The sequence below is a fragment of the Macaca fascicularis genome, chromosome 7, assembly GCF_037993035.2.
Source record: "Macaca fascicularis isolate 582-1 chromosome 7, T2T-MFA8v1.1".
Taxonomy (NCBI): Eukaryota; Metazoa; Chordata; class Mammalia; order Primates; family Cercopithecidae; genus Macaca; species Macaca fascicularis.
The window spans coordinates 163,058,950-163,086,194 of record NC_088381.1 but is presented as its reverse complement, the minus strand read 5'-3'; positions in this window follow the sequence as shown (position 1 = coordinate 163,086,194).

The window sequence follows — 27,245 nt, the reverse complement described above, 5'->3', positions numbered from 1 at the left end:
TCAGATGTCCTGGGAACTCGTCCCTGGTTTGGCACCTGCTGGAGGCCCTGCTGCAGCTGCCTTTTCTGCCTTTGAACTGTAAGGTAGGGGCTCAAGTGTCCCCCTTGGAGTATAGCCAGGGGAGTCCACCCCTCCCTGTGGGCCTGGCAATCCCCTACAGCCGGGTTCCAGCAGGAAGAGCCAGTGATTTGCAGAAGGCAGTCATTTTCTGGGCCCAGATGGCTGAACCCCCAGCCCTCCCCCATCAAGATGCGCGTCCCTCCTGCTCTATGGTCCAGTGATTAAAGCAAACATATTCAAAGCAACGAGTTGAGCCAAATCAAAGGAAAGTCGAAGAATGCATAAAACCCCAGCAGTTTAAATTTCATTTTGGAATATCAAAGGAATATTGAAATATAGGAATCTCAAATACCAATTCATTATTTAAAAAAAAATGTTTTGCATTTACAGACTCAATTTCAATGGGATGAAGGCTGTTGTCTTTAAGAGCCTGCTACATAATATAAACTTCAGTGGGTTTAAAGGAAACAGATTGGAAACTTGAGGCACAGATAGGTTTTCTTTTTTGTGCTCAGCTGTGAAGGGTCTAAATTGCAGGGAGACCCAGAGATATTCACTGATTTATGATTGAGGTCATCCGGCCTTATGGAGGAGCTCCTGTGTGCCTCACATCACACAAGTGCTGAGAGAGGCGCAGAGAGAGAGAGAGAGAGAGAGAGAGAGAGAGAGAGAGCGGTATGGTATGGTTCCCACCTTCCAGAAACCTCTGTCCTCTCTAAATAAGACAGATCTGGCCAGGCACAGTGGCTCACATTGCAGTGTAAGGAGCTGGGAGGACCTCTCTCCAGTGAAACAACCAAAACTGGTAAAAAAAAAAAAAAAATTTAAAGCAGTGATTAAAGTCTCTAATACTTGCCCTAAGGGCATACAGCAAATGAAAGAAAACGTTTATTCAAACTAATCTGCTAAATCTTGGCAGCTAAATCCTGATTCACAATCAACTTCCTCCTCTCTTCCAGTTGAGCAGGACAGAACCTCCACTCTGGCAGGTGCAGCCAATAACACAGGACCCCCACCCGCCACCCCGTCAGGAGGGGCCCACCACCAGCATTTCTCATCCCCTCCAGCTCCATGCTGCAGACTCTGTTCTGGGCAAGAGCAGCTGAGAGGTTTGGGGCTGTCTTCCTCAGTTTGTAAGGTGGAAGTCCTACACCCAGCCCCAATTTGTAGGGTGGAAGCTCTACCTCAGGGGCTGCAGGCCAAGATTACTAAGATCCCAATCACCCTTACTCCAGTTCCTGATAAGGTAGAAGTTTCACAAGGCAGAAAATCAACAAGAAAATAAAAGGCTTGAACAGCATTATAAGCCAACAAAATCTAACAAACATGCATAGAACACTTCACCCAACAACATAAGAATACTCAAGCTCAGAATGCAAACTGTGCCAAATATTTAAAGAATTAATATCAATTTCTCACAAAGTCTTTTATAAAAAGGTGAGGGGTGAGGTAACACTTCCTAACTCATTCTGTGATGCTAGTATTACCCTGATCCCAAAACCAAAGATAGTACAAGAAAAGAAAACTACAGACCAACATCTCTTATGAATATGAATGCAAAATCCTCAATAAAATAATAGCTAACTCGATCCAGCAACATATAAAAAAGATTATACAACATAACCAAGTGAAATTTATCTCAGGAATGCAAGGTTGACTCAATATCCAAGTCAATTAATATAATACATCTTATAAATAGAATAAAGAACAAAAACTACACGTTTATCTTACTAAGTGCAAAAAATACGTTTGACAAAATCTAACACCATTTTATGATTAAAAACTCTCAGTGAACTAGAGATAGTAGGGAACTTTCTTAACCTGATAAAGAACTATGATAAACCCACAATCAACATCATACTTAATGGTGAAAGATTGAATGCCTTCTTGATAAGATCAAAAATAAAACAAGGATCTCTGTTCTTGCCCATTCTATTCAGCATTCTGAGGTTCTAGTCAGGGCAATCAGGCAAAAAAAATGAAATAAAAGTCATTCCAATTAGGAAGAATTAAAATTATCTATATTTGCAAGTGACATGATCTTGTTTGTAAAACTCCCAACTAATCCTCTGAAAACTTGTTAGGACCAATAAACAAGTTCAGCCAGGTTGTAGGGTAAAAGATCAATATGCAAAAATAAGTTAGCAATAAGCAACTTGAAAATGAAATTTAAAAAGCAATTTTATTTATAATAGCATCAGAAAGAATAAAAAATACTTAAGGATAAGTTTAAGAAAAGAATTGTGAAGTTTATACTCCAAAAATGGCAAAATACTGTTGAAAGAAATTAAAGAAGACTTAAATAAATGGAAAGACATCCCATATTCATTGGAAGACTTAACTTTATTAAGATAACAATACTGCAAAAATTGGTCTGCAGATTCTGTGCAATCCCTATCAAAATCCAAGGTGGTATTTTTTAAGATATTGATAAGCTGATTCTAAAATTCATATGAAAATTCAAGGGGTCCAGAATAGCCAAAACAATCTTGAACAGAAAGAACTAAGTTAAAATACTCACACTTCCTGACTTCAAAAATCACTACAAAGCTACAGTAATCAAGGTAGAGTGGCACTGGCATAAGAGCAGACATATAGATCAAAGGAATAGAATGAAGTGTCAGTCCAGAAATAAACCCTCAAATTTACAGTTAATTGATTTTCAACATTGGTGCCAAGATAATTCAACAGGAGAAAAAATAGTCTCTTCAATATAAAGAGGTGGGACAACTAGATATCCACATGCAAAAGAATGAAGTTGGACTCCTACCTCACACCGTATCAAAAAAATTAACACAAAATGAATTAAAGACCTAAATGTAAGAGCTAAAACTATACAACTCTTAAGAAATATATGAATAAGTTATTGTAAACTGGGATTAGTCAAAGCCTTCTTAGATATCCTGCCCAAAGCACAAGTGGCCTAAGGAAAAAAAATGGAAGTTTATAAACATTTAAAAACCTTGTACTACAAAGGATACAATCAAAAATAATAAAAAACACAACCCTCAGAGTGGGAGACAATATTTACAAATCATAAATTTGACAAGCATTTGGATCTTGAATATTTAAAGAACTCTTACAATAAAAATACAAAATCCAATTAAAAAACAGACCAAGGATGTAAATAGACATTTCTTCAAGGAAGATATATAGTAGCCAATGATCATATGAAAAGATGCTCAATATCATAATTCGCCAGAGAAATGCAAATCAAAACCACAGTGAGATACTATTTCACACTACTAGGACAGAACCTTCATTATACATTGCTGATGGGAATGTAAAATGGTATGACAACTTTGGAAAACAGTCTGGTGGTTCCTCCAGTGGCTAAACAGAGTTACCATGTGACCCAGCAATTCCACTCCTAGGTATAAACCCAAGAAAGGTAAAAACATACATCCACACAAAAGTCTGTAAATGAATGTTTACAGCAGCATTATTCCTAATAGCCAGAAAATGGAAACAACCCAAATGGCCATCAACTGATAAATGAATTAAAAAAATGTGATCTATGCATACAATGCAATATTATTAGACAACAAAAGGAGATGAAGTACCAATACGTGCAACAATGTGGATGAACCTTGGAAACACTATGTTAAGTGAAAGAAGCCAGTCACAAAATACTTCATCTTGTATGATTCCATTCATACAGAATGCCCAGAACAGACAAATCTATGGAGACCAAAAATAGATTTATGGTTGCCTGCAGCTGGTAGAGGTGGGAGGGAAATGGGGAGTGATTGCTAATGGGTAGAGAGGGTTTCCTTCTTTGGGTGAAAATGTTTTAAATTTAGATCATGGTGATGTTTGCACACTCTGTGACTACACTAGAAACTACTGAAATGTACATTTTTAAATTTCATTTTTGATTGACACATAATAAATGTACATATTTATGGGGTACAGTGATGTTTCCATATGTATACATTGTGTAATGATCAAAAAAGTATAATTTGTGTATCCAACACTAGAAATATTTATAATTTCTTTATGGTAAGAACGTTCAAAATCCTCTTTTCTAATTATTTTGAAACATACAATACAATATTATTAACCATAGTTGTCCTACTGTGCAATAGAACACCAGAAGTTATTCCTCCTGTCTATCCGTAATTTTGTGTCTGCTGATCAATCTCTCCACATCCTTCTCTTCCCCTTGTCCTTCCCAGCCTCTGGTAACCATTGTTCTATTCTGTACTTCTATGAGATCAATTTTTTAAAGTTCTGCAAATGAGTGAGATCATGTGGTATTTGTCTTTGTGTGCCTGGTTTATTTCACTTATTTTTATTTATTTGATTTCTTTTTTTGAGATGGAGTCTCACTCTGTCGTCCAGGGTGGATTGCAGTGGCATGATCTTGGCTCACTGCAACCTCTGCCTCCCAGGTTCAAGTGATTCTCCTGCCTAAGCTTCCTGAGTAGCTGGGAATAGGCATGCTCCACCATGCCCAGCTATTTTTTTTTGTATTTTGAGTAGAAATGGGGTTTCACCATGTTGTCCCAGCTGGTCTCAAACTCCTGACCTCAAGTTATCCACCCGCCATGGCCTCCATAATGTCTTCCAGATCCATGGTGCTGAAAATGATAGGATTTCATTCTTATTTTTATGGCTGAGTAATATTCTACTGTGGATAAATACCACATTTTCTTTATCCATTCATCATTGATAGACACTTAGGTTGATTCCATATCATGGCTATTGTCAATGGTGCTGTAATAAGCAGGGGAGTGCAGATAGCTCTTCTAAATATTGATTTCATTTTCTTTGGATAAATGCCCAGCAATGGGATTGCTGGATCATATGGTAGTTCTATTTCTTTTTTTTTTTTTTTTGGGGGGGGGGGAACTTCCATACTGTTTTCCACAGTGGCTGTACTAGTTTATATTCCCAGTGTATAAGAGTTTCCACTTCTCCTCATCCTCACCAGCATTTATTTCTTGTCTTTTTGATAATAGCCATTCTGACAGGAGGTGTGAGGTGATATTTCATTTTGGTTTTGATTTGCATGTCCCCAATGATTTGTAACGTTGAACATTTAAAAAATATACTTGTTGACTATTTGTATGTCTTCTTTTGAGAAATGCCTATTCAATGATTTGTAATGTCGAACATTTAAAAAATATACTTGTTGACTATTTGTATGTCCTCTTTTGAGAAATGCCTATTCAGGTCTTTTGCCCATTCTTAATATAATCATTTGTTTGTTTGTTTTTGCTATTGAATTTTTTACATTCCTTATATATTCTGGATATTAATCCTTTGTCAGATACATAGTTTGCAAATTGTTTTCTCCCATTCTGTGGACTGTCTCTTCACTCTTTTGTTTCCTCTGTTGTGCAGAAGCTTGTTAGTTTGATGTAATCTTATTTGTCCATTTTTGGTTTTGTTGCCTGTTTTTTGAGATCTTATTTAAAAAATCCTTGCCCAGGCCAATGTTTTCTTCCAGCTTTATAGTTTCATTTTCCCCATATTTTCTTCCAGTTTTATAGTTTCGTGTCTTACATTTAAGTCTTTAATCCATTTTGAGTTGGTTTTTGTGTATGGTGAGAGACGGAAGTCTAATCGCATTCTTGTGTGTGTGGATATCCAGTGTGCCCAGCACCATTTATTGAAGAGACTGCTCTTTCCCCAGTGTGTATTGAAAATTAGTTGGCTGTAAGTGTGTGGATTTATTTCTGTACTATCTGTTCTGTTCAGTTGGTCTATGTGTCTACCTTTATCCCAATACCATGTTGTTTTTGTTGCTATAGCTTTGTAGTATATTTTGAAGTCAGGTAGTGTGATGCCTCCTACACTGTTCTTTTTGCTCAAGATTGCTAGGGTATTTGGGGTCTTTTATGGTTAGCCCACAGCTAACATCATACTGAAGGGTAAAAGTTGAAAGATTTTCCTCTAAAATCTGGAACAAGACAAGAATGCCCACTTTTACCACTTTTGTCCAATATACAACTGGGGATGTCCTAGCCAGAACCATTAGTCAAGAGAAAGAAATAAATAGCTTCGGAATTGAAAAGGAGAAGTCAAATTGCTCCTGTCTGCAGATGACATGATCTTATAGGTAGAAAACTCTAAAAAATGCCACCAAAAAAACTGTTAAAACTAATAACCAAATTCAGTAAACTTGCAGGATATAAAATCCACATACGAAAGTCAGTAGCGTAGTGTTGCTATATGCCAATAGTGAACTATCTGAAAAAGAAATCAAGAAAGCCATCTTATTTATTATACCTGTAAAAAAATCACCTAGGAACAAATTTAACCAAGGAGATGAAAGATTTCTACAATGAAAACTATAAAATATTCATGAAAGAAATTAAAGAGAACACAAATAAATGGAAAGATATTCCTTGTTCATAGGTTGGAAGAATTAATATTGTTGAAATGTCTGTACTACCCAAAGCTATCTGCAGATAAAATGCAATCCCTGTCAATACCAATGACATTCTTCACAGAAATAGAATGAACTATACACTTTAAGTGGGTGAACTGTATGCGAATTATATCGCAATAAAGCTTTAAAAAAAAAAAGATTCCAGAGTAGAGATGGTAATGGCTTGGACCACAGTGATGGAGGCAGGGAAAGGCTGTGTGAAATGAACAGATATTTCCAAGGGTTTGCTGGTGGATTGGATGTGGCTGGAGAGGGAAATAGGGGGTTGGAAATGAAGGATAAGTCCTAGGTTTGGGCCTGAAAAATTCATGCCATGCATTAAGATGGGAGAAGATACAGTAGGATCAATTTTGAGGGGGAAATTTGGACATGTTTGAGCAGTTTGGGAGATACTGTAATGGAGACTTGGTAACACGCAGGCACACGTGTATCACTTTACAGTTTACAAAGTGCTTTCATTCTCATAATTACTATACCTTCCCCATAGCCTGGGAGGAGCATGTATCATTGTTCTTCCTTCCATTATGTAAATGAGAAAACCAAGGCTTGCCAAGGTTAAGACATCTGTGTAAGGAGACTTCTTAGAGAGGCCTCAGGACCCCTGCCCTGTCCTTAACCTGGTTTTGCAGGCTTTTGGGAAGATCTGGGCAGAACAGTCAGTGCAGTCGTTTTCTGCCTTGGCTGGAGTTCCTCCGCAGTAACCTCTCTCACCTCAGTTTTCTCTTCTGTGCAATGAGCTAAGGTCATGGAATTATGAAGTTAGTAAACTCTATAGCAGGCCCCATCTTTGCCAGGTCCCTATGGGCTTCTTAGGTGGCCCAAGGTCTAAAATACCCAGGCCATGATTAGAATCCTAAAATAATGTGAATAAATCTATGGGTGCCCTGTCACTGTACCAGGGGCCAATCACCCCCGGGTGATTTTGATCTGATTACCCCTTTAAAACTTATGTTCTGTGGCACACTGTGAAGACAAGCAAGGGATTGCCTGGGCCTTGGTTTCCAGCTACCTGTAAACGTACTCAGCTCTGATGATGCTGCGGTAATGGCAGAGTCTGACCCCTTAGCAGAGAGAGGAAGAAAGAGCGTATAGGGATGATATTTTCCTTATGTGCAATGGGATTTACTGTTGCTCATTTTCTCCATTCATTCATTTGTTCATCCATTCATTAATTCCACTAAGATCTACTGAGCACCTGCGCTGGGCAGTCCTCTCTGGAGGTAAGTAAGCGGGCCAGGCCTCGTTCTGCCCATTTCACAGATGAGGGTGCTAAGGCTTAGTAGGGCAGGTGACTGACCTGCAGCTTCCTCTAGTGGAGGCTGTGAGATCCTGGGGCTCGGGCACAAAGCCTTCCACCTCAGCAGCTTCACATGGCTCATGGCAGGCATTAGTAAGAGCTAAATGGAAGCTGGAGGCCCAAGACTCAGGACCTTTCTGCTCCCCGTGCTGCCTTGGGGTCCACAGGAATCATTCTGAGAAGGCTCCGTAGCTATAGATTTGGAGATGCCTGTTTTACTCACATCCTGGTTGAAGGGCCCTGACCCCAACAGGTATCTGGTGCTCTGGGAGCCACTGGTAGAAAACATGTACCCAGCCAGGCCCTGCAACCTCTGCAGATGCCTCTGGACAAATGGTTCCTAGGACCATGTCAGCAGAGCAGAAGCCTTCTAGGGTCTGCTGGTGGACACCTGCCTTTCTTGTTTGGGGTCACTTAGAGGCAAACGAGGAGGGTGATAAAGAGGAAGAGAAAGAGGAAAGGAGGGAGAAAAGGAAGGGGAGAGAAAGATACACCGAGGATTCAAATGCTTGTTCTACAGTTTACTTGCTTTATGACCCTAGGCAAAATTCTTAATTAAATTACCTAACTTCAGTGTTATTTGTATAATGAATGTTTCTGGAGCACTTGTCACGTGCCAAAGCCTGGAGATACAGAGGGTAAAGGCACAGTCCCTGCCCCTAGGAGCTTGCAGTCTTGACCCGTGGCAGAGTTAGACATATGGCTGGATCATCTCAGTGCGATATTGTGTGTTTATCTCAGTCTCTCCTGCTGGAAGCTTCTAGAGGGCAGGATGCTAGCTCTCCAAGCTCTGCATTGCCAGCAGTGCTTGGCACCAAGCATGGCACCTTCTGGTGCCGGACATATATTTGCTAAGTGTTATTGAATTGAATTTGTCTTGTGGTTGGGAGGTGCAGATAATTTCAGCTAGAAAGTTCATATTGGGCACACACAGAGAAAGCCCTCATGCTCCTTCTCCCCATTCTCCTCGGTGATGGCTGGAGCCTGTGACTGGCAGGTGGGTGCTTGACAATACCTTTCAATGGGAAAAGTCCCATGACATGTGAAACCCAGCAGCCTACCTCAGTTTCCCCAATGAGGCCTTTTTCCTGGCTGAGGTTTGGTAATCATGGGAAGGCACGAGACAATGTTGAATGAACACGGCCTTCCCACTGATCGTGACACTGTCCATCGACCGGGGCTGGACAAGGGCTCTGTGCTCCCTCTTCCACCCGGTGGCTTCGGGGCTGTGAGCTGCCCTCTGCCCTGGGGAACCATTCTGGGAGTCTGCTGTGTTCCAGGGCTGCTTCCTCAGGGTTCCGCTTGGTTGATTTGTATCCCTTCCCCAAGGCCCTCTTCTCCAGACAGGGTAGCCTGGAACACCCTATAGCTTCACAATTGACCCCTTTTTTGGAAGCCCCCCTCTGTTTGTAGATGCAGGGAGACCAAGTGGTTCAGTGGAAGGCCATGAGCCTCCAGGAGACCTATGTGCAAATCGTCACTCTAGGACTTAGCAGCTGGGTGGCTGTAACCACAGAACTGCTCAGAATCTCATCTGCTGTCAACTGGCTGGGAATAATCCTTTCTGCCCAGGCCCCTGGCAGGATTACTGAAGCAATGCTGGAAAAGTGCTCTGCAAACTCTATGTGCTGTGCAAAGGTGAATTAACTATCACGGAGGGAACTTTGTTTCTTTACACTCAGCCACTCTCACGAAAGGGTGGCAAGAAGTCCTTGGCTCTAATAAAACATCCATGACCTTGAAAACCATCATTATTCTTACTCAAGTGGTCCCTCTTCAACCTGCTCTCCTGCACCACCTGCTGTGGCTCCCAGCACCACCCCCTTAGTTGGGGATGCCTTTGGTTTTTCCCCCGTGGCTTTGGAATTCCTGCTCATCTTTCAGGGCCTGAATTCAAGCCTGTAATCCCAGCACTTTGGGAGGCCGAGACGGGCGGATCACAAGGTCAGGAGATCGAGACCATCCTGGCTAACACGGCGAAACCCCGTCTCTCCTAAAAACACAAAAAATTAGCCGGGCGAGGTGGCGGTGCCTGTGGTCCCAGCTACTCGGGAGGCTGAGGCAGGAGAATGGCGGGAACCCGGGAGGCGGAGCTTGCAGTGAGCTGAGATCCGGCCACTGCACTCCAGCCTGGGCGACAGAGCGAGACTCCGTCTCAAAAAAAAAAAAAAAAAAAAGAAAAATGCCACTCAATGCCTCTGACACCTCCTCCTTCCTGGGTAAACGAATTCCTTCTTCTCTGACACATGCTTCCTCGGCTTAAAACCCTTCTGGGATCCCTTTGTTCTCAGGATAAAGCCCTTTTCCCCTTTCTCTTCCAGGCTTCGAGGCCCCCTGCCTGCCTGGCCACCCTGGCCCCTCACACTGCCTGTTCACACTCCGCTCTCTTCCTCCCTATTCTGTCCTCCCTGATGGGCCCTTCTGCTTTCTTAGTCCTCTTTACTCCTAGGTCTCCACTTAGAAAGGGCCTTCCCCAGGAAGCCCACTGGTGGGCCTCCCTACCATCCAGGCTTATCCCGGTGACAGCACCCACCTGCTCTCTTGAAACGGAAGGTTTATGTGTCTGTCTCTCTTGTCCCTGAAAGGGAAGAATCATGCCTTGTTCACTGTTGTGGCTTCTCATCTAGGACAGAGCTTAGCCCTAGAATGTGTTTGCCAAGTGAGTGAATGAATGATTGAATGAATGAGAGCATCACCCTTGGATCAGGCTGCCTTGATTGGCACTGCAGACTCTGTTGGCTGCCAGTGCCAAATCCAGTCTCCCCATCCTGGTATCCGTGCTCCATGGAGGTAAGTCAGGAGGAAATCCTGATGGGACTGAGTTGGCTATGTTTATCTAATTCTCCTTGCCAGTGACTGATCTACGGATGAGTGCATGACCTGATTCTCCCAATGAGAAGCAAGGAGAGGTCTGAGAAGGAGGCGTACAGGAAAGAGTGCTCCTTGCTCCTAATGGATGGGGCATGCAGATGCTGTGTTCTACATCCGTGGATCCGATCCATCAAGGTTGTACAGCAGGAATTAAAAATAATAAGGCCCTGGGCCAGAGGTGGACGCCGTGGCTATGACCAGTCAGCTCACTGGACCCCGTGTGGGAATGGTTGTGGCGTTGCTAGGGAGAGATGGCTGTCTCCCAGTGGTGTCCACCGTCAACCAGTGTGGCTGGTGGGAGTAAGGAAACCCCTCCACATGTGCCAAAGACATTCCCATGACATGACAAGTATATATAAACAGCTCCCTCTCAACCCAAGATTGCCTATACAACCTGGGTGAATAAAATATGCATTTAGATGACTCTTGGAATCACTGGTGTTTGTACATGTTCACAAGCTGAAGATAAAATATGTATATGTTTCAGAATTGTTTCACGTACATGGAAAAAGTATCACATTGGTTGTAACTTCATAAGGCTGGGAGCTCCGGCTCCAGATCTGTAGCTTGAGATAAAACCGGGCAATTACCAAGGCAGGCCACCTCCTGGAACAGCTTCAGACAAAGCCCCAGCAGCCATAATTGTGGACTCCAATGGAACAGAAATGTTCCAAGAATGTTTGCAACCGCTGGGATTGCATCACCCTCTCTCTGAGTCTGGGCTGAGGCTTCCTACCACAGGACAGCGGCTTTCCCAGTGTAGAGCAGGCAGGGATTTCCAGAGCTTTGCCTGTGGGCCCTAAGTTGGAGGTGTCCCTGCCCCACTCGATGGCTGTCAGCCCCATCCAGCTTATCCCAGAGGAAGGGAGAGTGAGGCCCCTAAGACAGTCCATGCCACCAAAACCAGAAGGAGGAAAGATAATACCAGGAACAGGAACTCGGTTTCCCCTGACAACTGGAAGGCCCCTTTGCTCCTCCCTGGGAAGAAGTGATTCCCCAAAGCTTCTAAGGTCCTGAACCCTCCTTCTCAGGAAAGAGGGGACTTCTTAAGACATGCTGAGAGCCACCGATCTCCTTTCTCACCTCAGAAAAGCTGAATATGGAGTAAACTGTAAAGGCCATTGAAAACAACTTTCTTTGAACACTGAAGCATTGTGATGTCCAAAAATATCTCAATATCAGCTGGGATTCCATGGGCATAAAGATCCACAAAGACAGATGCAAGCTCCCCTTCCATATTCTGTGTAAATGCAGTGCCCACTTTACGGTTTCTGGGGCTACTGGGGGGCTAGATTCCCACATCGCCATCAGGCTCAGAGGTGCTGCCTCAACTCATTGGACCCAGTTGATTTTTCTCGCTGTTTTGCACATGCACCTTGGTCCCTTGGGGACCTCAGTTCACTCCCTTGGTTTACTCACATTTATGCCCAATCACACTGATACGGTTTGGATCTGTGTCCCTACCCAAATCACATGTTCAACTGTAATCCACAGTGCTAGAGGCGGGGCCTGGTGGGAAGTAATGATCACGAGGGTGGTTTCTAATGGTTTAGCACCATCCCCCTAGTGCTGTTCTGGTGATAGAGTTCTCAGGAGATCTGGTTATTTAAAAGTGGGTAGTCCCTCCCCGTGACTTCCTCCTTCTCTGGGCATGTAAGACGTGCCTGCCTCCCCTTTGCCTTCCACCATGATTGTAAGTTTCCTGAGGTCTCCCAAGAAGCAGAAGCCACTATGCTTCCTAGACAGCCTGCAGAACGATGAACCAATTAAACTTCTTTTCTTTAGAAATTACCTAGTCTTAGGTATTTCTTTATAGCAATGTGAGAATGGACTAACACATACACATTTACACACACAGTCCCACTGCCTTTGAGTGTGTGTCAGATTTTATTCAGTAATATTTGCTTATATATTAATGAGCTTAAAATTAAATATTAGTTTTTTCAACATATACATTTTGGGCAGATACAATTTAGTCCATAACACCTAGCAAACTTGCTGAGCTTGTTAATTCTAATAAATTTGTGCAGAGATTCTTTGAGGCTTTCCAGATGAACAAGAATATCATCTGTGATTAACAACACTCCTGTTTCCTCCTTCCCAATATTTACACCCTTTCTTTTTTTCCTTACTCTCTGCCTTGGCTGGGACCTCTAGTAAATGTTAAATAGAAACAATGATAGCAGAAATTTTGTCTTATTTTGGTTTTAAAAAGACAGATTCTAATATTTCATCACTGAGTAGGATATTTGTACACATTTTTGACAGATACTCTTTGTCAATTTGAGGAAATTCCCTTCACAGTTGCTAAGTGTTTCTACCATGAATTGAATTTAAATCAAATGCTTTTTCTGCAAATGTTGAGGGCCCTTCTCTCTTCTTCTTCTTCTCAGAGGCATTGGGAAGGTTCAAGCAGATCTCCTGAGAACTCAATCACAAGAACAGCACTAGGGGGATGGTGCTAACCCATTAGAAACCACCCCCTCACCCATTTCTTTATGCAGAGTCACTCCACAATCCATTTGTTCTGCCTTTCCTTTTTAGTCACTACCTGAGGTTGATCTGTCACATTCAAGTGCTTCTTTCAAATACTGCTTTGATATTTCCACCCAGGAGAGAGGGTGAGTTTAAAGGATTTTCCCAAAGTCACATGGCTAGTGAGAACTGTCAGGGGACTAAAACCCATGATTGCTGCTTCATGGTTGGAATCAGGGAAAGGAGTAGGGTGGAGATCCTACTGCTGGGGAACTCAGTGGAGGGAAGGAGTGGCCTTTGATTCTTTTTTTTCTCCTTGTGGCAGGTAGCTTCCACAATAGCCTCAGTGATCCCACCTACTGATACTCAAGCCCTTGTATAATTCCTTCCCCTTGAGAGTGGGCTGGATCTAGTGACTTACTTCTAACAACTAGAATATGACAGAAATAGTGGAATGTCACTTCTGAGATTAAATTATAAAAAAAGACTGTGGCTTTCATCTTGGATGTGGGCCTCTCACTGTTTTGGGTTACTTGCTGTAGGGGAAGCTTACAACTGTGTTGTGGGTCACTCTATGGAGAGGTCCAGATGATGAGAACAGAGAGAGACCTCCAGCCAACAGCCAGTGAGATGCAGAGACCTATGTGAGTAAGCTTGCAGGCAGATATCCCTCCAGTTGAGCCTTCAGATGAGACAGCAGCCACAGCCATGCTCAATTTTCTGACCTACAGAAACTATGAAATAATACATATTTATTGTTTTAAGCTGCTAAATGTTGGGAAATAACAGGTCAATATTATTCATGAACAGAAATGCAAAAATCCTAAACAAAATATTAGTGAACCAGATCCAGAAATGTATAAAAAAAGAAAATATATATAATTTAATCTACATCTAGTATTCCAGATATGCAAAGCAGAATCAACGTTAGAAAATATATTAGGAAAATTCACCATATTAACATCTTAAAGGAGACAAACCATGTGGTGATCTCAATATTTGCAATGAAGCATTCGATTAAATTCAATTAATGGTAGAAATCCTTAACAACTATGAAGGTAATTTCCTTAAGTTGATAAAGAGTAACTGCCAAGAATCTGTACCAAATACCCTGCTCTATGGTGAAATGTTAAAATCTTTACCTTTCAATCAAAATAAGACAAACATTTCTGCTATCATTGCTTCTATTTAACATTTGCTGGAGGTTCTAGTCAATGTAGAAATTAAGGAAAGAAAGAAAGGGTATAAATGTAGGAAAGGAGGAAATGGGAGTGTCATTATTCACAGATAATATTCTTGTACATCTGGAAAACCTAAGAATCTCTGCACAAATTTATCAGAATTGATGACAAAGGTTAGCAAGTTTGCTAGATATTGTGAACTAAGTTGTGTCCCCCACAAATTTATATGTTGAAACAGTAACCCCCAATGTAACTGTATTTGAAGATATGGGCTTTAATGAGGTCATTAAGGTTAAACGAAGTCATCAGGATGGGGCCCTAATTCAATAGAACTGGTGTCCTTATAAGAAGAGGAAAAGACACCAGAGATCTCCCTCCTTCCATGTGCACACAGAGGAAAGGCCTTGTGAGGAAACAGCAGGAAGGAAGCTGTCTGCAATAGAAAGAGAGAGATTTCACTGGAAACCAAGGCTGGAGGCACCTTGATCTTGAACTTCTAGTCTCTAGAACTGTGATACATTTCTGTTCTTTAAGCCACCCAGTCTGTGGCATTCTGTTATAGCAACCCTAGCAAACATGATATAAAACCCTATACACTTGATATAAAACCCTATACACTTGATATAAAAGCAATTTATGCAAATATTGGTCACATTTTTATATATCAACAGTGAACAGTTAGAAAAGCAATACAAATATAGTATTTACAGCAATAACGAAAAATAAAGTAACTTGGAATAGAACAAACAAAATAGTTCAAAATTAAGTAGGAAACTATAAAAATGTATTGAAAGGCATTAAAAATACTAACTAAACTGAGGGACCTAACACTGATATGGATGGGAATGACATAATATTTCATAAACATCAGTTTCTTCCAAATTGATTTATTGATCCAAAGCCATTTTTATCAAACTCTGAGAGGTTTTCTTTTTTCCTTTTTTTTTTTTCTTGAAAGAAATTTGACAGTTGGTTTTAAAATTTATATAAAAGATCCAAAGACCAAAAATAGCAAAGAGCCTCCTGAAGAAGAAACAGCAATCAGGATGACTTGCCCTAGCAGGTATCAAGAATATAAAATGATTGTAATTCAGACAGTGTGGCGTATGTACAAGGACAGACAAATAGACCAAAGGAACAGAAAAAATATTCAGAAACAAACTAATGCCTTGTGCAGACCTGGTATGTGACACGTTGGCAGGCAGAGCAAAGGAAAGAAAGGTTGCACTGGTCAATAAATGAAGTTAGAGCAACTGGTAATTTAAATTGAAAAAAGAAATGTGTCCCAACTCCACGGAAGGATCACGCACTTGAATATGGAAGGCAAACATTCTGATGTTTCAGAATGAAACTTGAGACAATTTTGATGAAGTCAAAATTGTCAATCTTTTCTTTTAAGGCTTGCAATTTGTTTTTTGGTGTCATCTTTAAGAAATATGTCTCTACCCAAAGGTCATAAAGATAGAGAAGTCCTGATTATCAAAAGATTTCATGAAAAGTGAAAAGACAAACTCCAAACTATAAAAGATTTTAAAAAAACATAATTGACATGAGCTTAGCATCTAGAACATCACTGTTCAATAGAAAGATAATGGAAAACATATATGTAGTTTTAGAATTTTGGCCGGGCACGGTGGCTCAAGCCTGTAATCCCAGCACTTTGGGAGGCCGAGATGGGTGGATCACAAGGTCAGGAGATCGAGACCATCCTGGCTAACCCGGTGAAACCCCGTCTCTACTAAAAAATACAAAAAACTAGCCGGGCGAGGTGGCGGGCGCCTGTAGTCCCAGCTACTCGGGAGGCTGAGGCAGGAGAATGGCGTGAACCCGGGAGGCGGAGCTTGCAGTGAGCTGAGATCCGGCCACTGCACTCCAGCCTGGGTGACAGAGCGAGACCCCGTCTCAAAAAAAAAAAAAAAAAAAAAAAAAAAGAATTTTTAGTAGCTGCAATTAAAGAGAAAAAAGAAACAGGTATAATTAATTTTAATATTAATTAATGTTAATATTAATAGATATAATAAAGTGTTTGACAGAGAATATTTTTCACTGCTTCAGTTTTTGAATGTGATTAAAATTTAATTCATTACACCTTTAATTCCTCAGTAGTACTGTTGACATTTCCCACAATGGTGACTGAGCCTTTGTTCATAACTGCCTATATGCCTAACTTTTGGAATGAAGGTTACATTTTTTAATGATTCAGATACGTACCCTTTCTCAGTTTCCTGTGCTTAGAGACTAGGAGCAGAATTATTTTATTCTGGAAGTTTAAAATTTTATTTTTAAAGCAATATAACAGTGTTAAGAAAACTTTGAACATGGAAAAAATAATTCATCATCCTACCTTGGACATTCCTGTGTAACCCTTGTCCACACCCTCCACACTACACACATTGCACACGGGTGCACACACATGCACAGTCACATTGTTGCACTTCAGACTAGGTTAAGTTCAGCCCTATTTGCCTGCTGAGAGCCCTGCACTCTTTAATGTGAGTGTATATCGCCAGCACCTAGTACACAGAAAGTGAGCAATAAAGATTTATTGAATAATTGGGCTCTGAGGCCTGTGGATTCCATTTTTAAACATGTATTATTATGTCAAAACACATTTTCAATTTACAGTATTGTCCTCATAGTGATCCTACCCAAAGGCTGAATAGCATATCATGGAGTTCTATGCACACTGTCCCAAACCTTTAGCATGTAATGAGTAGCTCTGCAAGTATTGCATTATAGACAACACTGCAAGGGACATCTACATGCACACAGCTTTATCTTCTATTGGGTTATGTCTTTAGCATGCTATCTCAAGGGTGGTGATATCAGCCTAAAGCCTAGGATTATGTTTATAGCTCTTGAGATATTTTGTCAAATTGCTTTCCAAAAAGGTCACGCCCATTCCCTCCACCACTGGATCTGGGTTACAACATAACATTGCCAGCAGTTTTGCCAGCAGTTTGTCTACTGTTAAAACAATTACTTTTGTTAAATAAGTGGATTGCTTAAGGATTGCATTTGGTTGCATGTTTATATTTTGTTTCATCACACTTAATTGTATTTTTCCTCTGAACTTTTTTCTTTGGCTTCAAAACTGAGAAAATAATCATCCCTTCAGGACCTGACAGATATTTGATTCTCTTTTTCTTTGCTAGGTTTTTTTTTTTTTTTTAATATAATCTAATTTTTATGTACAGCTTTTTAATTGAAAAAATAATCTACCAGCATTGCAGAAAATTTTGAAATAAAGAAAAGCATTGGTCATAATATCACCATTCCATCAGAGAGCGACTATTTTTTAAGTCCCTTTCAGTATTTTTCCATAGGCATACATATTTCACATAGTTTCAGGAATGAGCAGAGATGATTGTACATTCTGCTTTTTCACTTAACATCATGGCATAAGCATTTTTCCATTAAGATTGTGCTTACGAAGACATTTTGTCTCATGTCTTCTTGAGAATGATATTAATGGCTACATAATATTTCATTGAGTGAATATGCCCTGTAACTTGATTACCTCTCTAATTTTGGGGTACTTAGTTGTTCCCAATTTTTTACTATTATAGATAATTCACCAACAAATATTTTTATGTAAAAAATCTTTTGGGTTTTTGTTTTTAGAACAGGGTCCCAGAGCCACATTTCTGGTAATGAGTATCAGCTCCCAGCAAACAAACATGGTTGCCTACTCCATCATTCTCCTCTTCTTCCTTATAAACAGATCCTCAGATTCTGTTCAGTGTAGCAATGGCCTCAGTGTAAAATTAGTTTCCCAGATGTCCTTGTAGTTGGCATTGCTCTTTGACTCAGTGAGAAGCAAATAGTAGCCTGTATCTTCAGGCTACTGGGAAAACTATTGCTTTCTGGTTTAAAAAAGAGTGATTTTGAGACCACAAGGATGGAAGCCACCCCGTAAGCTGGAGAAGCAGACAGAGGAAGACTCTGGTCATTGATGATATCATGGGATGATACATCAGCCCTGAACTCCACCAGTGGGCTCCTGGAATATTTCTTATAAGTTAATCATTCTTAAGGATATTTTAGAATACCATATCATAAATCCTTGTATTTCCCAGAGGAAATGAAGGATGGGGGATGTTTAGGGGAGGAAAATAAAACATGCTAAACACCTATTAGACCTACACTAGGTGCCCTACATACAATATATGCCTTAGCTATTGCTAGGATCTGAATATTTGTGTCACCCCAAAATTCAAATATTGAAACCTAACCCCCAATGTGATGGTATAAGGAGTCGGGGCCTTTGGGAGGTGATTAAGTCATAAGGCTGGCACTTTCATGGATGAGATTTGTACCCTTATGAAAGAGGCAGGAGGGAGTTTGTTCGCCCCTTCAGCCATGTGAAGACACAACTGGAAGATGTCAACTATGAGCAGAGAGCCCTCACCGGGCACCAGATCTGCTGGTATGTTGATTTTAAACTTCTCAGTCTCCAGAACTGTGAGCAATACATTTCTGTTGTTTATAAATTATCCAGTCCAAGATATTTCATGATAGCAGCACAAATGGACTAAGATAATTGCCAAGGGCATCTAATGAGGTAGGTATTATTATACCCATTTTACAGATCAGTAAGTAGGGGCCAAGACAGCATAAATACTTTTTTTCTAGGTCTAATGCCTGTTAAGTAGCAAAGGCAGGATTCAAATCCAGACCTATTTAACTAGCAGCTCTCTGATCTTTTTGTTTTGATGAGAAACCTGGCGGCAGTGTGGCGGAAAAGGTGCACTCCATTCATTTAGAAAACAAATGCTGCAGGGGTCAGAAGGCAGGAGAAGAGACAAATGGGGACTTGCCCTGGAGCCAGAAAGCAGTCTCTGCATCTGAGTCCACTGTCCTCTCCAATAAGTTCTCCTGAAACTCAGATTTACAACTATGCCCCACTTCAGGTTTTAACATTTTTCTTCTGTTCAACATTTTGTTTCCGATTTCAAGAGCAATAAATATTTATTGCATAAAATGTGGAAAATACAAAGAAAAAAATTTGAAATCATTCAGAATCCCATGCCCAGAGTTAATAGCTAAGAAGGTTTTAGTATGGCCTTCTTTCACATTGGTATTATTTACACACTTACATACAATTCTGCTTTCTAGTGCCTATCACAATGCCTGGCTAATACACATTCAACAAACACATAGTCAATGAATGGATAAGTAGGTGGATGATTTTGTGTCCCAGATCTTAACAGAGTGCCTGACACATGCCAGCCACCAGTACATCTTTGTTGAATTAATGTACAGGGCAATAAATGGACACTTTTAAGCTCAGTTTGTAGCCTGGCTCATAGTATCTTCATACGAAAACTGAAGAAAGAAATTAGATGCTGTTTCTTCATAATATTTTATCAGAAATGTATTCTCATTTCCTTAAAAACTCTACTATTTTTAATGGCTACATAATATTTTACCATTTTATCTTTATTGGTTTCCTACTGTTGGATTTTTAAAGGGTTTTTATTTTTTCACTGTTACATAAGCTGTTATGGTTAGCATCTATGTGTGTGACTTTTTCTTTGTACATATTTTAAATATTTTAAATAGGTTCCCCACTATGGAATTACTGTGTCAAAGTTTCCTGATATATTTATATTAATGTAAATCTAACCAGAAATATTGTTCTGGTTCATGTCCAGACCAGCAAGATATATACATGTCTGTATTATCTTATGCTCAACAGCCCTGAATACCATCGATGCTTTTAAAATCACAATTGCATTTCTCTGACAGCTAAGCATTATAAGGAGATTGAGGATGAACAAGATGGGAAAAACCCAAAATGATTATTTTAAGAATGGAGAGAATTTGGCACTCCCTAATACATGCTTGTATTTCTATTTATAGGGACAACATTTAAATAATGGCCTCAGTCTCCCCTTCTGTACAATGAGAAGCAGGAAAGTGAGTCATCGCAGTTCTTTCCGTTCTGGTGGCTTACAGTTCTGAATCCTTCTCAAGTATCCATAGGAATGTGAGTTTCTTTTCTGCCATGCGCTGGTTCTTTTTGTCAAGGGAGAACTTGTTCGAGAGTTGATTATATGTTTTTTTTTGAACTCAACAGTCCTCTGGCTTAACTCTGACAAAGGCCCAAGCTTTGGATAGCAATTATAGTAAATAATATTTGTAGATCTCATTGTAATTTTCAAATGAACTCCAAGTGCCTCAGCTTTGAACTTCAAAATACTCCTGAGGGAAGGTTGGTATTACCATTGCACTCATTTTCGAGAGACATAAGGCTCAAGGTACTGTACTGACTTGGCTGTGATCACATAGTCACAAATAGGTGAAACTAGAACTTGAACTCAGGTTTTCTGCCTCCAAGCCCAAGGTTTTCCATTTTCTTAGGGACTGAACATAAACTCAGACCTGGTGAGAATGACCAGTGCCTACCTAATAACCCATTCTTTTCTCCTCCCTGGGCATACAAAGACCATACTTCTCAGCCGCCATGCAGTTAGGCAGGGTCACATGACTACTGCTGCCAATAAACGTGAGTGGAAGTGATGTCTGTCACTTCCAGGCTGAGGGAGTGAAAATAAGCTTTTGTGTGATTCATTCTCCTGTCTCTCCCTTCCCAGACGGGGGTAATTATGGGGGAGGACTGATGCTGAGATGGTGCAGCGACATCAAAGAAACATCTTGAGTCCTGAGTCACCACATGGAGCACGGCTGCCCTGGAGAATCACCCAGACCTGCATCGGAGTCTGTGTGAGTGAGAAAGTTTTATGCTAAGCTACTGAGATTTTGGGGACTGTTTGTTACAGCAACTTAGCCTATCCCATCCTGACTAAAACAATAAATTAATACTTAAAGAGGCGCACTCCATGAAGACCATCCAGTGGTGTGGTGAAACTGGGCTTCTGGCCCAAGTCTGTACGTTTCTTGCTCTGGAACTTTGGTTGAGTCACTTTCATTTTCTGAATCTCAGTTTTCTTCTCTCCAGTATCAAGTGATTGAATGTCAATGGTGTCCAAGTGTGTCTTTTACTATTTTTTAAGCAAGGATTTTTTTGTTTTTGTTAAATAATATCGACATTGCAATTCCAATGAATAATGTAATAAACTTAATGCTTTGCTGCATGGCTAGTGGAGGCTAAGTGGTTCTTCCTGAACCATGCCTGCCTGGCTTTCCTCCACTTAATCCCTCCTTCTGGTTTCCAGAGCCCACCTGAGACCCCCTCTTTGATGTCCTGGGGCTCTTCACAGCCAAGGTAGGAAAGCCTAGGTCCAGAGGGGAATCTTGGTTATTTTCTGGTGCCAGGTTTGGAGACACTGGGCATATGTTCCAGACTATTGGCCTGGCAGATTTCTTCCCATCAAAGCAATGCTTCCCTTAAGAAGGCAGGTGACGATCTTCATGAAACCCATGCTCATTATTTTTTATTCTTTTGACAAATGTTTCCTGAGCGCTTGCCATGGGCTAGGCTTTGTTCTAAGCAATGGGGATCCAGAGAAGACTAAGACACAGTCTCTGTTCTGCGAAGTTACCATAGACTGAGAAGTAGGGGGAAGAATGGGAGGTAAGAAATAATGTGTTTTAATAGTAACAGTTGTGGCCAGGCACGGTGGCTCATACCTGTAGTCCCGGCACTTTGGGAGGCCAAAGCGAATGGATAGCTTGAGCCAACAAGTTTGAGACCAGCTTGGGCAACATAGCGAGACTCCGTCTCTGCAACGAAATACAAAAATTAGCTGGGCATGATAGCACGTGCCTGTAGTCCCAGCTATTCTGGAGGCTGAGGTGAGGGGTTTACTTGAGCCTGAGAGGCAGAGGTTGCAGTGAGCCCAGATTGCACCACTGCACCCATGGGCAACAGAAAGAGCTTGTCTCAAAAAAAGTAGTAACAGTTGCACCTATAACATTCCGATTTATAGAGTACCATTATATCCTGAGTGTTTTGTATCTTCATAGCAACTTAATATGTCCCAAGAACTAGCCTCCTGGGTGTCCCGTAATACTGACTTTGGGGTCACCTTTCCTTTGTGTAGGCAAGTGAGAGTGGCTTGAACCCCTTCCTCCCATCTGGTGGGACCCTGTCATCACTCTCCACCCAATTTCCCTGGGGAATCTTGGTGGAGGGTATGCACATCTGTTTGTCTCTGTGAACTTTAAGCTTCTGTTTCCACTGAATTCTCCAAGCTCCCTACATCTCATCACCTCTGTTCTGGTCTGTTCTCCATGGTCCATCTCTTGATCTAGATTCCCCAAAAAAGGCAGTGTGGAAGCTGGGACACAGGGTGATTGCAGCCCCCGTAGCTCAGTGAGGCCCACAGTCCAAAGAGGAATATGAAACCTTCGAGGAGAGGACTTGGCCCTGGCTGTGCCTCTCTGGGGCTTCAGAGTGAGCTCCTCCTGTGGTTCTCCTGTCCTCCTCTGTTGCTCTTTCTGAATACCTCAGAAACCTCAAATTATCTTTGTTTCAATTTCATTCTCTTTCTAGAACGTCTTCTTCCTGCCTTTGGACAAAGCCTTTGACCCATCAACATGTGGTGCTAAATAAAATGTTAGACACCTGCATCTTAACATTTGTCTTGTCTTCAACTTGATCAAACTCTTGTCACTCTTCTCTTTCTCCTGTCTCTGTAGGTATCAGGGAGCAGCACCAAGATTGATTCTTCCCTGACTTGCATTCACATGTCATCTCCACTTTCTCCTCTGACCCTTTTTGCTTGGAAAGCAAAGTGGCACCCCGCTGTTTAAGCCCATAAAGTACAATTGATCCTCATGGCTCATGGATCCTATTTTGGTAAATGTGCCTCCTTGATACAATTTATCTGTAAGCTCAGTGGTGTTTTTGGAGTCATTCACCAACCTGGGCTGAGTAGGGAATAATCTGAGTCTCTTCATGTTCCCAGCTGAGGATGAACACAGTGACGTGCTCTCTGTCTTCATCTCTCAGCTTCTGTATGGCAAACAAGTGTCCTCATTGCAATCTATCTAGTGCTATATATTTTGTTTGCCTGTTAACACTTTTTGTTGGTGATTTTGCTGTTTAAAAATGGCTCCCAAGTGCAATGCAGAAGGGCTGTCTAATGTTCCTGAGCCCAAGTTCCTAGGCTTTGATGTGCCTTGCGGAGAAAATGTAGCTCATAGATGAGCGTCATTCAGGCATGAGTTGGCTGGGCTGTTGGCCCGGAGTTGAATGTTAATACATCAATAATATATATTAAATACCATGTATTGAAGCAAAACACATAATGCATGGTTATGTATTGATCGGTTGACAAAAACGTGACCTGAGGCTTGCAGGAACTTAAGCCTGTGTTTCTCCTGGGAGCAAGTGGCTGTATTTGCTAATTTGGTGTTTGTGGCTGCTTCATAGAAAGTAACTCCAACAAATCATGAGATCCACTGTACTCGTTTGTCTTTATTTTACATACAACCATAGACTGAGAAGTAGGGGGAAGAACTAGAGGGAAGAAATAATGTGCTTTAATAGTAACAGTTGTGGCCAGGCACGGTGGCAAATACCCGTAGTCCCAGCAAGTACCTACCCAGAAGTAGGCATGGGTATCCCGGGTATCCTCACTTTATTTTACAGTGAGCTCAGAGAGGTCCGTTGCCAAGTTCATGCCCCGTTTGACTGGCTCTCAGTGCCCTACCCTTTTCAGGCAACCATGCTGCCTCTTCTCCTGTCTAGATTCTTTGAAATGTGAGGTTGATTTTCCATCCCTCAAGGGGCCACGGAGAGATTGCCCGTCCCATCTTGTCCCTTGCGTTTTAATGGTCCCAGAAGGGTCTGGGAATGGTAACCTGTCCCCCACCCCCACTCCCACCCTGGGCCGGGTACCATGGTCCCCATTTCAAGTTTTCCCACCCCCAACTTGGAAGCTTAATAGCTTTAAAATCTTACAAGTTGTAAAAACAATTAAAGCAATAATCTTAAAAAGAAGCAGAATGCGGCCTTCAAAGGAATGTGAACCGTTCACACTTCGTGGTTAAATGCAGCCCTTAGCTGGCCCAGGCTGAGAAAACGCAGAGGCGCCCTGTGAATTTGTTGATGCCAGTTTGGACAGACTGTTTATTTTCATGATTTCATGGAAGAATTTTAATTTAATGAGTGTTTTATACTCTAATGTAAAGCATCGTTCAAGCCCTGTAATTACTGTGTCAAAATAGGCCTTCTTAAGAGGCAGCAGCTTGAATTCCAGCGCTGTGACTTGCATCCGAATCAGGCCCCGGGAAGGGGAGGAGGGGAGGCTGTGAGCCCATAGGCTGCTTAATGGAATCAGAAATTAACACCGCGAACAGAGTGAACGGATGCTGGGTTGAGCTAATTCCCTCAAACCTGTGGCTTCAAAGCTGAAAGACAAGTATCTTTCTTTCACCAGTCTTGAGTCTTCTAACCAAGAAATAATTTTCTTTCATAAAACCCTATTTATCCGATGGGGTGTGCCAGTAGGTAAAACTGCAGACGCATACTTCATCATTTCAGCTTTTTTTTTTTTTTTTCCTGAAGACATTTTGCTTTGGGCTTTATGCAGGACCCACAAAAATGATTATTTTTCCTCTCATTTATTTACTTGAGAGCAGGGAAGCGATTTTTGTGCAGCCTAGAAGAGGAAAGGGCAGCTGTTCTCGGTCCTCCAGGTCAGTCTGAGGCTGAGTGAGAACCTCCCATTTCAGTGGCTTCTCTCTCCCTGTCTGCTACCTGCTCTTTCTCTCCCCTTTTTGGCTTTCGCCAGGGCAAACATTCCTTGGGCGCCTCGGGCTTTTCCCTAGGGAAGCATGAGATGGCCTTTCCAGATGTGGACAGAGAACCTCATCTCTCATCACACTCCTTCGCCCCTGGAGAGGGGGATCCCCAAACAAGCCACTGCAACGTCTTCTCCGGAGTGGTTTTTTTTGTTTGTTTGTTTGTTTTTTTCATGTTAAGCTGCGGAGATTTGTTCTCCCTGTTCCAAGTCTAAGAATCCGATGGTGCAATTTGAGAGCTTGCTATTTCCATCCCTGCTAAGAAATACATGTGTAGTTGAGACACCGCATACTTTCCTTAGCAAGGGAGGGAGCGGGGACTTTTCTCTCTGGGAATGAAACAGCCTCTTGCGCTTGGCATCTTGATGGCACTTGCTGGTTCTGAAATAGCCACAGTGAACATGAGCAGAGTACTTCACAGCACCCAAGGCCATTGGGATTCATGCCCCTTCTCCCCTCTGGGACTCAAGGCCAATGTTATCATTTCACCGCTGAGCAATCTGAGGCTCGGGGAGGTTCAATGCATGACTAACTTGGAGCTGGGTTTCCTCCTTTCTTTTTTACTTCCAGTTCTAGGCTATTTCTCTTTCTTTTTCCCTCCTTCCTTCCTTCCTTCCTTCCTTCCTTCCTTCCTTCCTTCCTTCCTTCCTTCCTTCCTTCCTTCCTTCCTTCTTCTCTCCCTCCCTCCCTTCCCTCCTTCCTCCCTCCCTCCCTTCCTCCCTCCCTTCTTCTTTCTTTCTTTCTTTTTCTCTTTCTTTTTTTCTTTCTTTCTTCTTTCTCTTTCTTTCTTTCTTTTTCTTTCTTCTTTCTTTTTCTCTCTCTCTCCTTCCTTCCCTCCCTGCCTGCCTGCTTGCTTGCTTGCTTGCTTGCTTGCTTTCTTTCTTTCTTTCTTTCTTTCTTTCTTTCTTTCTTTCTTTCTTTCTTTCTTTCTCTTTCTTTCTTTCCTTCCTTCCTTCCTTCCTTCCTTCCTTCCTTCCTTCCTTCCTTCCTTCCTTCCTTCCTTCCTTCCTTCCTTCCTTCCTTCCTTCCTTCCTTCCTTCCTTCCTTCCTTCCTTCCTTCCTTCCTTCCTTCCTTCCTTTCTTCCTTTATCTCTCTCTGTCGCCCAGGCTGGAGTGCAGTGGTGCAATCTTGGCTCACTGCAACCTCCGCCTCCCAAGTTCAAGCTATCCTCCCGCTCTGCCTCCTGAGTAGCTAGGATTACAGGTGTGTGCCACATACTTTTTTTGTATTTTTAGCAGAGACAGGGTTTCACCATGTTGGCCAGGCTGATCAGCCTGCCTCGGCCTCCCAAAGTTTTGGGATTATAGGTATGAGCCGCTGTGCCCAGCCAGTTCTACATTTTTTCTAACAAGGATTGCCATATTTAGCAGGGAAAAAAATGGACCCCTACCTAAAGTTAAATTTAGATAATAAATAATTTTTAAATATGCCCTTGCAACATTTGGGATATAGGTATACTAAAAAATTATTTATTTGAAATCCAAATATAACTGGGGGAAGCATAGCTTACATTTTATCTGGCAACTTGATTTTCAATTCACCAGCTGCCTTCTCTTAAATATACTGAGGTATAAATCCTCTGTCAAACTGCTGGCCCCTGGCTGAGTCCTCATGCAGCTAAATTTGTTTTGGATGATGTGTTTGAAATAGGAATTTGGGGATTTTGCAGATGGAGCAAGCACTCTTTAGCCATGACAGTCCCTACCACTCCTCCTGTGACACCAGCAGCTGCCCACCTGCCGGTGCTGTGTAGCTTTCACGGCTTCTGAGCTGGGCACTCACATAGCAGCTGTTCCAGGCCTTGCTTCTCTGTGGATTTTGTTTGAAAGTTCCCTTTGCAGCTTTGTGAAGCCCTGCTGTGGGCAATCTCTTAAAGAAGGAAAGAAAACCAATCAGCTGACTGCAATGCGCCAATGCAGCTTTATAGCCATGGTCTCACTCAATACTCTGGGAGGCAGGCAGGGGTGTCCCGGGTAGCCTCATGTTTGCAGTTGAGGACACAGAGGCTCAGAAAAGGTAGGCAGTTGGTCAGATCACACATCTGGCAACAAGAAGAAAATTCAAGTTTGGTTGCCTGACTTTAATGTTCCATCTTTCTACCCGTGATCTGTTGATCTTTCTTAAAATTTATTCATTCATTAGCATGCCTAACATTGGCTGAGTGATAGCGATGGACTTGGCACGGCACTGGGTCAATTCTCTAGTTGGCTATTTTTACTTGTTTCACGTGGGATGAACTTAAGT